The sequence below is a fragment of the Cavia porcellus genome, unplaced genomic scaffold (genome assembly GCF_034190915.1).
Source record: "Cavia porcellus strain 051 isolate PalLab524CR breed Dunkin Hartley unplaced genomic scaffold, mCavPor4.1 scaffold_37, whole genome shotgun sequence".
Lineage (NCBI taxonomy): Eukaryota > Metazoa > Chordata > Mammalia > Rodentia > Caviidae > Cavia > Cavia porcellus.
The window spans coordinates 5,924,204-5,938,960 of NW_026947520.1; positions in this window are offsets into that span (position 1 = coordinate 5,924,204).

Here is a 14,757-nt window from a genome sequence, read left to right on the forward strand (position 1 = left end):
TGGCAGAGGGTTGCAACATGGCAACTGTTCCTGGCACAAGCTGGAACAATCACACGGCCTGCTGGAAGGACATAGCGACCGAGACATAGTATGGTGGGCGGGTGGTGAGAATGCTGTAGGGGATACAGAATTCTCAGGAGAAGAAGTCAGAGACTGCAGGGAAGCGCTAACAGAAGGATCAGAGCCACTGGGAGGGGTGGGTCCCCAGAGACAGAGGGGGAGAGGATCGAACATAGGGAGATAACTGCAACACAGAGGGATTAGAGCTGCTGGGAGAATTATGGGTCCTGGAAGGTGGAGGGGGAGAAGATCGCACAGTGGGAGGTATCTGCAATGGAGAGGGATTAGACCTGCTGAGAGAATCAGGCATAGGAGGAGGAGAGAGCGGTCCTGCAGGAGGTAACAGCAGGGAACGAGTTTGGTGGTAGGCAGGCGGTGGCAGGGAAAACAACGGAGGGCAGGACGGAAAAGTTTGTGGTGCAGTAGACTTAGCTAAAAGTATCTCAGAAGGAGCACAAGACTTAATGAGAGATGGGCGTGTTCTCAGAATAAGAAAGGCTTGGACATAAGGGAGTTTTAATAACTTGTTGCCAGCTTGACAAAAATCGTACAAGTTCCTGAGAATGCAGGGGTCAAATGTTCCTTTTTTGGGCCAAGGCTTGCCAATAAGCGGGTAGGTTGGCCAGACCTCCTGGCAGTAAAAAGTTAGTCGTTTAGTTTTTATGGTACCTTTAATTTTTACAGTACATAAATTGGAAATTAGGCATTGTAAAGGCATCTTTTGGGAGTTAGAAAATACATTCCCCATGACTGATTCAGGCAAGAAAAAAAAAAAAAAAAAAACAGAGGTCCAGAAAAAGTCATCACTTATTTGTGGTACCATGCGGTGGCTAAGGTTCCAAAAACTCGTAAATTCCAGTCGTCACTGAGAGATTTATGGATGGAGTCTACGTGGGGTCAGTAACAGTTTTGCCCGTGAAAGCGCAAAGCTTTAAGGGAAGTGAGGCCTTCTTTCAGTGTGGGCGGTCCCAAAAATCTCTGCTTTGGGCTATCTGAACCCAAAGAACGTGAGAGATTTTGTGGGCACAGGTTTGCCCAGAAAGAACCCTGCCCTGGGCGGTCCTAAGGACATGAAAATGCACAGACCCACGCAGACGGGGAGAACATTCCACTGGGGCTGCCCAGTGCGAAAAGTTCCCCGGGGAGTGCTCACCTGAAATCAGTCTTGCCAATGTGGAGTGCAGGCGGCTGGCGACAGGAACGTCTTGGGAGAGGAAAAAGCTCAGGATTAATCCAGGATGTTATCTGGTTATCAGCTAGGAGACTCAACTGAGCGTGTGTGGCCCAAGAGTCAGTTGCCTGCCGATCGAGTCACGGCACCAAATTAACATCCATGTGCCTTTTTCCTTTTCTGATCTATACCAGATTACCCTTAAATTAGGTAGCCTCTCTGTTGACCCACAGAATTATATCAGGCAATTTAAATTTATTACTAATTGTTATGATTTACATTTTAAGGATGTTTATGGGATTCTAAATACCTCTCTCATCTCACAAGAATGGAATCAGCTGTGGCAAGCATTTCGAGAAAAAGCTGATCACAGATATGAGGTAAACACCGCTGATAATGATTCTGGGCCTATAGCTGTGCCAGAGCAGGTCAAGCATAATAACTATAACAAACTTTTAAAACAGGTCCAGGAAGCTAATCAAAACCCAGCTGTGTTCCTAAATTGGCTTTCTAATCCTCGAGCCCTGCAAGCAGTTCCAGCTTTGCGCACTTTGTTGGGCTGCCTTCCAGCCCCTCCCCCATGCGCCATCCCAGCCCCTCCCTCCCCTGTGCGCCTTCGTCGCCGCCGCTGCCACCTTACACGTTTCTGGGGGCAGTCTGAGCCCGCCCCTGCGCACTACATCCCAGCGCTTGCCCCACCTACTGGGTGTGCTCTGCCAGAGCGCTGCGAAACAGCAGCTCAGTGGCTCTGCTCAGGCATGCTTTTTTATATAATTTGGCTCTACTCAAAAGATGCTTTTTTATTACAATTCTCAAACCATTTAATCAAGGTTTTTGGCCACCTGATAATTTTACCAGCCTTGTTTATCAATCAAAACCTTCACCAATCTCCTGTTTAACAACTAAGGTTATAAATTCCTTTTTGCTGGGAAAAAGCTAGCTCTATTTCAAGAGAAGGATTTTCTTCAAAGTTTTATTTTATTTGTCTTGATTCATACTACTGCAAATAACAACTTTAAAAGTAAATGTGTTCAGAATTTGACAGTATTAGATCAGTTTTGATAGATTTATTCATAAGATTGCTAAACCTTTACTGCAAAATGTTTCCATTAAAGCCTTGTTTGGCAGACTAAATCTTTCATAATTCTACGTGTCACCCTATAAAAAAAAGTGATATGCCATCCAGATAAAGCCTGCTCTCTAATCCAAAATGCCAATATTAAATTCCTGCATACTTACTTAATTCTACTATAGTCCAAATCCCAAACAAAAAGGCAAAACTTGACCTTCAAACCTTATAGAGATCTTAATATGGTTTTTCATATTTTTAACACTTGTGACACTTGGAGTTCTGAGACAGGTAAACCTACACAAGGTGGAGCTGCCTGGCCCCTCAATGGACCATGCTCAAATGCAGCAGAAAACATTGGGCAACAAAAGCCCCATCCTGGCATTCTTTGAGACCTTACTCCAGGGCTACTGGACTGTCTTAGCCACCAGAGAGTGGGTAAGTCATCCTAAGTAATAGCCCTCACAGGAAATGTCGACACTGCCAGATTCATCACCGACAGAAAATCACTGCTGAAGACTGAGGAAGTTCAGGGCAACAACAGCCCCCTTTAAGGTGTCCGTCTCAGATTCCAAGTTGCACTAAAGTCTCAGGTAAGACATTCTCTATATTTGTGGACATAGAGGCAATATATACAGAGGTCTTCCTGAGTATTCAGGCTGCTATATTAAGTCCTCAATCTCTATGACAGGGTATTGATGGTCAACCTATGCCATTTACAAACAGGGCCTATTTTGTGCAGGTCCCAGTCTTCTCACTTGGTTTATACTTTTTCAGGATACATAAAAGCCTTTCTCATACTTGCTAAAGTTCTGTTACAGCAAATCATTCCAAGGACTACAACCAGGTTACAGTGACCCATGCCTAAATCAAAGTTGCTAGACTGCCATCCTGGTTTCACATCACTCAGGCTAAGAGGTGCCCTTCCAGCCCTAAATCTGATCATTCTGAGTGGTCACCTCATCTTCTGTCGCCTACCCATCTCTGTCTCATAAAGGCCTCGCAGCCACAGTTAACAGGCGAAGTCATGTTTTGTTATCCATTTTGGTTCCTAATTTCTTACATTCTATTAATGATCATTTTTACAGCAGTACTCTTTAACAGTATTGCCTACAGATTCCAACATCATGCATACCAGAGACAAGCCTCACCAACCTACCGTCTTAACTTTTATGCTTTCAGATGGGGGAGTAATCACCTCTCATAACTCCACTCCTCCTAACCCCATGTTTAATTTTCAGAATTCTGCCTTACCATGGAAATGTTTCTACCTCAACATGGTCCTGATAGAATGATATGTCTAAATCAAAGGCACCTTTCCTTCTACTTCACCTGGGTCCTTAAATATGACAGTGCCATGTCTCCTCATAACATCTTGTCTCTTTGTTTTTCCAGTCTGACATACGTGCATTCACCAGTGAAGTTGTCCTGGCTAAAACACCTGGCAGCAGCGTCTACCTGGGTATCAACCTTCATCCCGTCAACTCCCCTAGGCTCCAGTACAGTGCCCTTTGCCAGCAGGAAGTAGTTAAAGAGAGAAATCTTCGCCCCTTTTCATAATAATAATCATAAGATGGGATATGAAAGGTTTTGGCCCAGACAGGACACTGTAGCCAGGAAAGCCACAACCGGAAGCAGGAAAAGCCCCATCTTGCCCTGCTCCTAGGAAGTTATCTGTGATGCCATTTTCCCGCCCCTGGGAATTTACACATGGCGCCAAACCTAGGACCAATGGGCTACCTGTGTATCCGTAATGCCCGCCTTATGTTCCACCCCAAACCGAGGCTATTTACAGGCCCCCACGCCACGTGTCCACTGGAGAGATCACCGGACGCCAGCGGTGGGGGTGCCGGTCATCTCTCTCCATGTTCTCAGAATAAAGGCCGCTTTTTATTTTATATTTCTCATCTTTTGTTAATATTTTTCATCTTTTGGAAATAACTCTATCACTGAAGGGCTTTATCCCTGCCTTTAAGTGCTGCTTCTGTTTTCTGAAAGTGAACTGATCTGTAGTTTTGTTTACTTGAACAATGCATTGAGGAAATGACTAAAATTTTTTCTTGTGAATTGTTTACCTCTAACTGTGGAAGAAGACACATAGCAAAAATTCTTTATTATCATTTTGGAGTTCAAGCTGAAGGATGTACTTTAAAGAGGTTTGCCCTAGAATAAATTACAGGACATCATGGTGGTAGTTCATCAGGGTTAAAGTTCAAATCAGCCATGCTTACCTATATGGCTACTTCCTCTTTTTTTCCCTGAATGCAACTTCCTCATTCCTTTCCCAGGGGCCCAAAGAAAATTCCTATCAGTGCCTTGAATGACATCAATGTCAGTGCCAGGCACCACATAGAGCAAAATTTCACATATACCCCGTAATCCCACAATCAGTCAGAAAAAAATGCAGACCCTTGTTGGCTGTAGGCTCCCCTCCACATTCTTTAAATAGAAAGGGAACCTTTACTTTTTCTTATATTCTGCTTCTCTATTGGGCCACAAAATCCTAACTGATAAGATTATAATATGTCCAAAAGATGAGAAGTATAGAACAAAAGAGGCCTTTATTCTGAGAATGTGAAGAGAGAAAACAAAAACCTCCTGAGCACTGGAGTCTGGATTTCTCTCTCATAGACTCATGGCGTGGGGGCAAATAAGCAACCTAGGTTTGGGGTGGAACCTGAGGGGGCATTAGGGATGAACAAGTAGTCCATTGGTCTTTGTTTGGCACCATAGGTAAATTCCTAGGTGCAGAGAAGATGGAGTCACAGGTAAATTCCTAGGGGTGGGTGAGATAGGAGCTCCTTGGTTCTGCCTCACTGGCTACAGTGTCCTGTCTCAGCCAAAACTCTTTCAGTAACAGTACTGATTCTTGTGTATGTATGAAGCTAATCTTCAGTAATTCTCATGTTAAATGCCACGAGGACCCAATGGAAATTAATGAAGTGGGCTTTTGCTTCACTCTATCAGTGTCAATGCAGTAAGTTTAATCCTAAGATAAAAATAAATCTTCATTCTTATTACTTTTTGGAGGGGGAGAGAATAAAGTCAAATATGGCAAAACAAAACTGTAAGTCAAAACCAAGGATAGGCATAGCACATGATGTAGAACAGAGTACAAGGTTATTAACAATGGTTATCAACGTTGTCTCTTGTTTCCTTAAAAGGAATTGTCTATCTCATTAGATATTATAAAGTTGGACAAAACAGTAGAGAACAAGACCAATAAAACTTAGGCATTGTGACCATTACAGGACTTCCAAAGGAGACAATAGTCAAACCAGAATGTGCATCTTTGTGAATCTTATTGCCTTCAAGTTAGTTGCCTATACCCTCAGACTTGCTACTATTGCACAGATTGGAACAGAGTCTAATCAGTCAAAACAAGATCGTGGGAGTATTACAGGACTTCAAAACAAGTTAATAGGAGATCGAAAAGAGTTACTATTATATATCCTAATTTTTTAAATTTTTCCCTTAATTAAAATAAACATAAGAAATAACTAAATAATTTTTAAAGAATAGTAATTACCATAGTGTCTGTCTTATGTGTAACCTTACACTGCTTTGTTTTGTTTTGTGTTTTTCTCTTTTTCCTCTTAAATAAAAAAACAAAACAAAAAAAAAATCTCCATATAAATTTCAAAACACAAATATGCATCAAAATACAGCCAAGGTCCTAGAGACCTACAAACAGCTTTCAATAATATAATAGAAGCCTTCTAGAAACTAACAAAAATACAGTTTTTCTAATGAAAAATTGTTCAAGCAGCCAATAATGTAGAAACTTTTCTGAACAATTACAGGTGAATCTTCTCTTTAATAAGATATAACCTACTGCAATGCAAATGTCTAGTTCTTGCTAAATAATACACTCAAACCAATTATTTTACATTTATAATTACTGATGTATACAATTTTAGATGTTGCCAGGACTACAATCACTGTGAGTTGTATTAATCACTTAAAACTGCAGGAGGTGCAAATTTCAAATCTTATATAGTATAGTCATATTAATTTGGCTCATGTTAATTGTATAGGGTAATGAAACTCTTTACCTACTATATACCAGGTATGAGTTTGTGTTCTCTAAATTTAAAGAATGAATTTTAGGAATGATGGAGTTTAAGAATGGAACATGTTTATTGGGAGAAGGAAAGCTTCTGAGAGACAGAAGAGGTCTTGAGTGGGTTGCCAAGACTCTGTGCTTTTGAGGAGCTTATACAGAGTTAAACCATGAGGTCAGATGGGTCACAGGAGGGGAAAAATAGGAATTTTCAAGATTAGCATAAGGCAGGATAAGACTGTGGTCAACCAATATGGTTAATTGCTCAGGTAAAATTGATTAAATTGGAAACAAATGGGAGAGCAAGTCACATACTAAATGGGCCTGTTTAAGAGCAGGGACACTTCCTGTAGGGGGTTGGGATGGAGATTGAGTTCCTCAGGGTGATCAGAGAACTATTTAGACTGCTGGGGTTCTTAGCACTTGGTTGTATTTCCTTGCCTTTTCTTTTGAGATTTGGCCCACAGCAGGAGGTGATTGTCTCTTTCACTGCTTCAAGCAATCTGAACTTATTTTCTGGCTCCATTGAGGGCCCAGCCCTGTTGTTACAGGCAGCTGAGTTAGTTAGAAATATATAGCCAGGGAGACAGGATCAGGTCCTAGAAGTGGCCAGTGCAGAAGCCCAGACACCTTGCAGCTATGGGGGAGCAGATACCTCTTCTTATGGGCTGGGCCTCAAGACAAAATATGTCTTTAAAAATGCAGATCAAGCAAGTAGCTTCAGGCAAAGGTTTTGGAACTTTTAGCAGATGTTTGATATTCAAATGGAAATAGGACAAATATAATCTTGCCCTGTTTCATGTCAAATGCACCAAGTTTGTTGGCTCACAACATTAAGGAATGAAGTCACAAACCAAAAGAAGTTCTAAAAGTTTTCTGGGAAAAAAGAGAGGGGAATAGCCCTGGATTTTCAGGAGTGCTCCTCAGTGTTTAAGTCACAGACTTATTGTCAGGTGTCATTTATGCAGCAAAGTCACAATGTGGCTACAGTGTGTGTCCCAAACTACAATCAACCCATAAGCTTGTAGTGAGTGGCTCAACTAATATTATTTAACCTGCGAAGAAGTCACGCAGCAAAAGTATGTTGAAAGAGCAAAGGCATTTTGTGGGAACAATAGTCCAGTTGTTCTGGTCATTGAGTATGGTAATTTATGCCTATTTGGGCTTCGTGGAGGAAGTAGTGGTAACTGTAGTACATTTCAAGCTATTGTTTTTCTCTTCAGGAGGCATGTAGACTAGGTCACTGCATCTTCACCTTTATGTCTGGCTTTCTTCAGCTGAGCCTGTAGAGCGATTGTTGTGTTATTTTTTTAAGTTGACTCCTTTGAGGTTCCAATTCCTCTCTGACTGTATATCAATTTTTCTCTACTTTGACCTCCTGTAGTAAAATCACAATACCATTTGACTGGATAACATGATGCTTATACATTTAATAAAATATTATTCAATAGAGGCCAGGGGTTTAGCATAGCAGGCAGAAGCACCTGCCTGGGAAGTGCTAAGTTGTGAGTTTGATCCCCCGTACCTAAAAAAAAAAAAAAAAAAAAAAAAAAAAAAAAAAAAAAAACAGAATTTTAAACTGCAGAGAAAGAAAATAGCTTCATTTGTGAAGATGTAGATCAACAAGTTTTAATTAAATATGTCAATGGTAAACTAAACATTGGTAATAGTGATATATAGAATCTGAAGATCTTGGGATGGGTTTTGAGCTTAGTGGTCAAAGCAATGTTTGAAGCCTTTGCATGAAGCTACGTGCTTGCTCTGAGTTTAAGATTTCGATGAGTTTTTGGACCTCTTCATTCTAGCAAATTGCAGATTTATTGGAGGAAGGAGGTCACTGTTGTGCTATAGCACAATAGGTACCATTCCTAACTCTGTATTTGTCACAGCTGCCAGGATGCCACTACATGGCCAGCTGTCCACTGCAACATCATTCCATAATTGCCAATTTAGGTCAGCTTTCATTCAGCTCTATTATTTTTGTTTTCCTTTAGTAGTCTTTCTCTCTCCCTTAGTTTTTTACTTTTTTCATTTTTATTTTTTATTTTTTTTTGTTTTTAAAGATGTAGTCTCACTTTGTAGTTCTGGCTGACCTTTCACTTACTGCGTAGGTTAAACTGTCCTTGAATTCATGGCCATTCTCCTGTTTCAGCCTCTTTAATGCTGTGGAAAAGAGGTGGGCATCATAACACATGGTGTTGGTCATTTTCTTCCCTTCTTTTCAGCATTATTCTTTCATTTCAGGGGCACTGACATTTAATCCAGAGGTTTGCTTCTGTCAATAATACTTCTGCTTCATGAAGTGAGTTTGTGAACAACAGTATAGGAATCCAAGCATCCAGAGGACAAATTTGGAATTTAAATATTTGAGCTCCAAACCACTTTTATACAGACCTCCTCCCCCATTTGAGAATCTAAACAATTGGCTCAGAACTGGAAAGTTAGGTATTTTTAAAAGAGAGAATCACAGAAGACATCCCATTGGATACAATTTAGAAAATCTTAAATTAATTTTTGGTTGACACTTGTATCCTGCTTCTTTTTTAGCAGGTTACTTTTTTACTTGGGTACAGCTCCTTTTGAATTTCTCATGGAACTTATACCCTGAGTGATTTTTCATTTTCCTGGATGAAATACAGGGCACTAGATAAATGCAGGGTGCAAGATGGCGTCTATTATGCCAAGCTACAATACAGCTGAGCTACAGTGCCAAGCCTCAATATTTTCTAGGATCGAAGGCACATAATGTTTGAATATTTCACTGTTTATTATGTTCATCCTTATAGTAAAGCGTGATCTATAGTCAGGACATGCAAAGCTCACCAGGACTCTCATTGCTTTCCACTGGTCTTTTTCTCATCATCCTTAAATACAATACTCTCTGAATTCTTAATACTAATGCTCACATTTGATTCATATTCCTACCTGTGACATCTCCTTTTTCTGCAGTAGTCTATCCTGGTATCCCGGGCTCATAAGAGATAGAAGCACATCTTCTGATTCCCTACACTCCAATGATGTTATGTGTTATATTGGACAATTTCATTTAAGGGAATGGCAGTTAATGAATACATGTGTATCTCATGACTATTTCTTCAGGTTTCAAATAACACCAGGAATTCTTTCAAGTTTTATGTGCACACCTGTAATCCCAGAACTTGGGAGGCTGATGTAGGATAATCAGTGTGAATTGACTGGACTAAGACGTGAGTCCGCAGTCAACCTGAACTGCAAGGGGAAAACATGTCTCAAACAAACAGAAAAAAATATCCTATTATTGTGGATATCCTTGGGAAGAAGAACTCAAAAGTTTGAAACTCTTAAGATTATACCTATTATGTTCCATCTGGTGAGTATAAGAGACCAGTAAAACTACCTTCAAGGATATGGAGAAAACTCAAAAATTCTTATTGCAAACTGTCATATAGATGTAATGCATTGCCCACCAAAATGCCACTAGGATAGCTCACAAATGTAGAGATAACATTTCTAAAATTCATCTGGAAACAGAAATGTTCTCGATCGCCAAAGACATCGCTGGGCCAAAAAAGTAAGTCAGGAAGCATCACAATTCCTGACTTGCTATTATACTAGAAAGCTAATATTAGAAAATCAGCATAGTTATGGCACAAAAAACAGACCTGAGAATCAACCAAAAAGACTAGAAGATGCAAATAGAACTACACACTCTGCTACTTTGTTTTTGACAAAAGAGCCAAACATGTTCACTAGAAGAGAGATAGGCTCTTCAATAAATGGTGCTGAAGAAAATGACTTTTCTCATACTGAATACTTAAACTGGAGACATGTCTATCACTATGAAACAAGCAAAAGTCAAACTAGATTAAAGATCTAAATATTAAAACAGAAAAACCAATGAGGCTTCATGAACAAAATACAAATTTTACAGAATCAACCACTGGGTTATTAAAAATATTAAAAAATATTTTAAAAATATTATTATTTTTTAAAAAATATTTCTACATATTTCTTATTAAAAAATATTTCTACATCAAAAGAAATCACTAACAGAGTGAAAAGACAATGCCCAGAATGGGCAAGGAATATCTTTCTATTTTTGATAATCTCTTCAATATCCTTTTCCAAAGTACTATAATTTTCAATATGTAAGTCCTTTACTTTCTTTGTTAGGTTCTTTCCAAGTATTTTGTTTTCTGGGAGGCTATTGTAAAGGCTGTGGTTTCTGTAACTTCTTTCTTGGAGAGTTTGTTGATTGTGTACAGTAATGCTATTGATTTTTGATTGTCAACTATGTCTCCCACTACATTATTGAATTTGGTTTTTAGTTCTAGGACTGTTTTGGTGGAGTCTTTGGTATCTTCTATTTAGAATATCGTATCATCTTTGAATAATGATAGTTTAATTACTTTCTATTATATATTTATTCTTATTTCTCTCTTTTGTCTAATTGGTCTGCCTAATGTTTCCAGAGCTATATTGAATGGGAGTTGTCATAGTAGTGATCCAAGTCCTTTTGATAACTGTAAAATGAAAGTTTTCAGTTATTTTCTATTTAGTATGATGCTGGAAATTTTTTTCTCATTGTTTGATTTTTTTTTGTCTTTTTTCTTTTTTTATCAGTGCTGCTGATTGAACTCATGACCACACAATTGCAAGGCAGGTGCTTATGCCACTGAGCTAAATCCCCAGCCATGTCTCTGTTTGATTTTATCAGCTTGAGTTAAAAGTCATCTGTCATTGTTTACTGTAGGGTTTTTATCACAAATCAGTGCTTGATTGTATAAAAAGCTAATTGTGGATTTATTGAGATGATTACCATGTGACTTTTGTTTTTGGCTGTGTTGATATGACATGTAAATTTGTTTATTTGCATACTGAAACATCCCAGACTTCCAGGATGAATCCAAGTTGATCAGGTTTTAAAATCTTCTTGATGATTTGCTACATTCACTTTGCTAGTATATTGTTAAGGATTTTTGCATCTTGTTCATTACGAAAACTGTCCTATAGTTTACTTTTTCTAGTTGTTAGTATCTAGGTGTTAGTATCAGGGTAATGTTGCCTTCAGGAATGAGTTAGGGAGAACAGCTTCTCTTTCAATGTCATTAAACAGCAGTGGCCTTAAATTTTTTTCTACATTTATTGTAGAATTCAGCAGTAAATCCATCAGGACCTAGACTTTTTTTTTGTTGGTCATTTGCTTTTCTGTTGTCATGTTTTTCTTTTTTTTTAATGTGCTTATGAGATAGATTCTCATTATTCAGTTCAGGTTGGCCTTCAGCTCTCTTTGTAGTGTTGTTATTCTCAAACTCACAACAATCCTTGTACCTCAGCCTCCCAAGTTCTGGGATTACAGGAATGCACCACCAGCCCCACCAGCTGATAAATTTTTAATTAGATCTTCATTCTCATTTACTGATACTGTATTTTGTAGAATTTCTATATCATCTTGGATCAGATTTGGCATTTCATGTATTTCTAGGAATCAGTGCATTTCTATACTTTCTAAACTATGAAAGTATAAGCTTTTCAAGTAGATATTGATGATCTTCTGAATTTTCAAAGGATCTGTAATTATTTTATTCTTCTGATTCCTCAATGCATGGTTTTCAGTCTTAGTTTTTTCTTTTATGATATGGTTATCCAAGGGTTTATAAATTTTGTTTATTCTTTCAGTGAACCACCTCTTTGATTCATTAATTATTTGTATTGATTTCTTGTTCTGCATTGCATGAATTTCTTGTCTGGGTCTTATACTTTCCTCCCTTGTTTGGGATTTGTGTTTGTCTTGCAAATCTTCTTATGGAAGAATGAGATGCAAGATTACACTTTTTGTTTGTGTTCTTTCTATTCCCTGATATGAGATTTGACTACTATAAATTTCCCTATTTGGATTTCTTTCATTGAATCCCATAAGATACAGGATTTTGCATCTATGTTCTTGTTAGGTTGTAGGTATTTTTAAGTTTCTTCCTTTATTTAATGTGTCACCAATTGGTTGTCTAGAAGAGTGTTATTTAATTTCCATATAGTTATGCAGTTTTTGCAACTTCTTTTACCATTATTTCCCAATTTAAATACATGCTTAAGAATACTAGCCTTAGGCTGCAAAGCCAATCAAGTAATACAAGGATTAAGTTGTTTTTAAACCTCCATTACTATCAACTCAGCATGTCTTCTAAACCAGTCAGATGGTTGGTGGTGGGAGGAGGTGACTGTGGTGCTCATCTCCCATCCAATAGAGAGGTTATCTCACAGAAAGTGTAAGTTACTTTCTTGTTTTTCTTCAGAGAACCAGAATAGCTTCCACAGAATCACAACATGGGCGCATTGGCTAGTTTCCCCTACCATTCCCAATATGACATCCACCAGCTCACAGCAAGGGCCTATTAGCTTTGTATTTCTCCTCTCAGGCCTGGGATGGCTCTGGATTGTTAATTTTTTCTTCAGGATGACTTGGTGGAGACATATCATAAAACCTGCATATCTGTGTGTGTGTCCTATAGAAAATAATTCATATGTAGGTCATTGATTGGAGTGGAAATTACTGTCTTGAGGAAAGTTGTGTCATGTAAGAGGATTTCGCATTGGTGAACCAAAAAATACAGTGGAATATAACAGCTTTTGTATACATGAATTGTCTTAAACATGTTTGATACTTGTTCCTGTCATCATCCAACAATACCAGATTTCAGTGCTGAGTCTTTAAAACAGATACGTTTTATGTTTCATGTTGGCTCTTTTCCTAGAAAGCAAGATGCCAAAAAAGTGTATCAAAAAGGCTCTAACAAATGATAAACACAGCATGGTCTTCAGGGCTGCAGGAGGAGAGAGATCCTTGGCATAGCTCCTCACTCTGCTAGCGAGCTGGCCAACCTCATGCAGGCAGGAGATGAGTGGACAATGGAAGAAACCTGAATAGGATCTTGGGAGAGGTTCAAGACCCACTCCAAACAACAGATGATGGTAACTGCAGAGAATTATCTCACAGAAAGTATCTAGGTGGCCTCAGCTGTGGCCTATCTTGCCACTTGAGGCATCTCTTGATTCTCAGTTTAATCATGCCTGTGCCACATCACAGCCCTGCATGAGTATTCCACTTCAATGGCTTCAATATATCCCTACTTTTTGTTTGGTTGATACACAGATGGGTGACCAGCTGAAGATGGAGAAGTTTTGTTAGAGCTCCCACCACTGCACATTCCATCCATTCATAATAGTAGTCAGTTACCAGCATACATAGCAATTGTCAGATGATGTTAGTGATACGAGATTCACCCACAGACAATATTGTAGAATTTCACTGTACCTCCCGAATCCAGACTTTTCTGCAGAAGGTTCAAGAACAAGCTAACATAAGGATTACACTAAGGACAATTGTTTTGTTACTTCCTATCAAGGCCAGTTCTTATAACCATGCATAGCTCCTCATATCTCTTCTGTCAGTGTCCTCCACCTGGAAGAGTCATGGCCATTGCTTGACCATGCTGATTTCTGTGAAAACTTAGGAGATTTTTCTGGTGACTTGTGACTCCCCTTAGGCACACCTTGCATCAAAGGTCACTTTTCTCTATGGTCTCATCATCTTCCTGATCAGAATACTATGTACTCACTGGTTATCTTCTGATGATGAAAGCAGGATTTCTTTTACATCCTGAGTCTCCTCCAAGCTTGAAGTGCTGTGGACAAAATATTGGCTAACCATTTAGCCCATCTGTGTCTCTCATTTTTGGTCCTAAACCTTAGCTGTTGGACATCCAGAAGAAAAGATTGATCACAATACAATACATTTGAGGCAGTAAGCTTAACATTACTGTTTTATCTAAACATGAAACACCTTAGAACATTAAGTGAAATGTATATTCTACTATCCATGGATATTTTAACATTTGAATACCTACAGTGTTAAAAGTGACATATTTTACATAGTAAATTAGAAATCAGAACCAACATATTATTGTATTATGACATCCTTGCTATGATCTGAATTTCTCTTTTGACATAAAACATCCATTTTAGTCAAGCACCCTTATCAAATACCCAAGAAGTATCTTATGTATCATTGCCTAATTTATTGACCTTTAGTGGAATGTGAATCTCAAGTCTTTGGTATTAGGAGAGGTATGAACATGGAAAAAAAGTCTGCTACCATAAGCAATCCCCATTTTACAATCTTGAAGGCCTATGCCTCCAGAAATATGAATATATCAAATACATCATCAATTTGACAACAATAACTGTCATAACCATGTGAAACCTTTACATAGGCATCTTCAATCCAAAAAATATATTAATTCTTTTGATAGTGACCAATGTGAACATTTTGGAGTACATTTCATAACTTTAGTTAAGGTGTCTCCTATAAGACTATGGAGATCATTGAGGTCTTTGATCAATAAACAAGCACTGGTT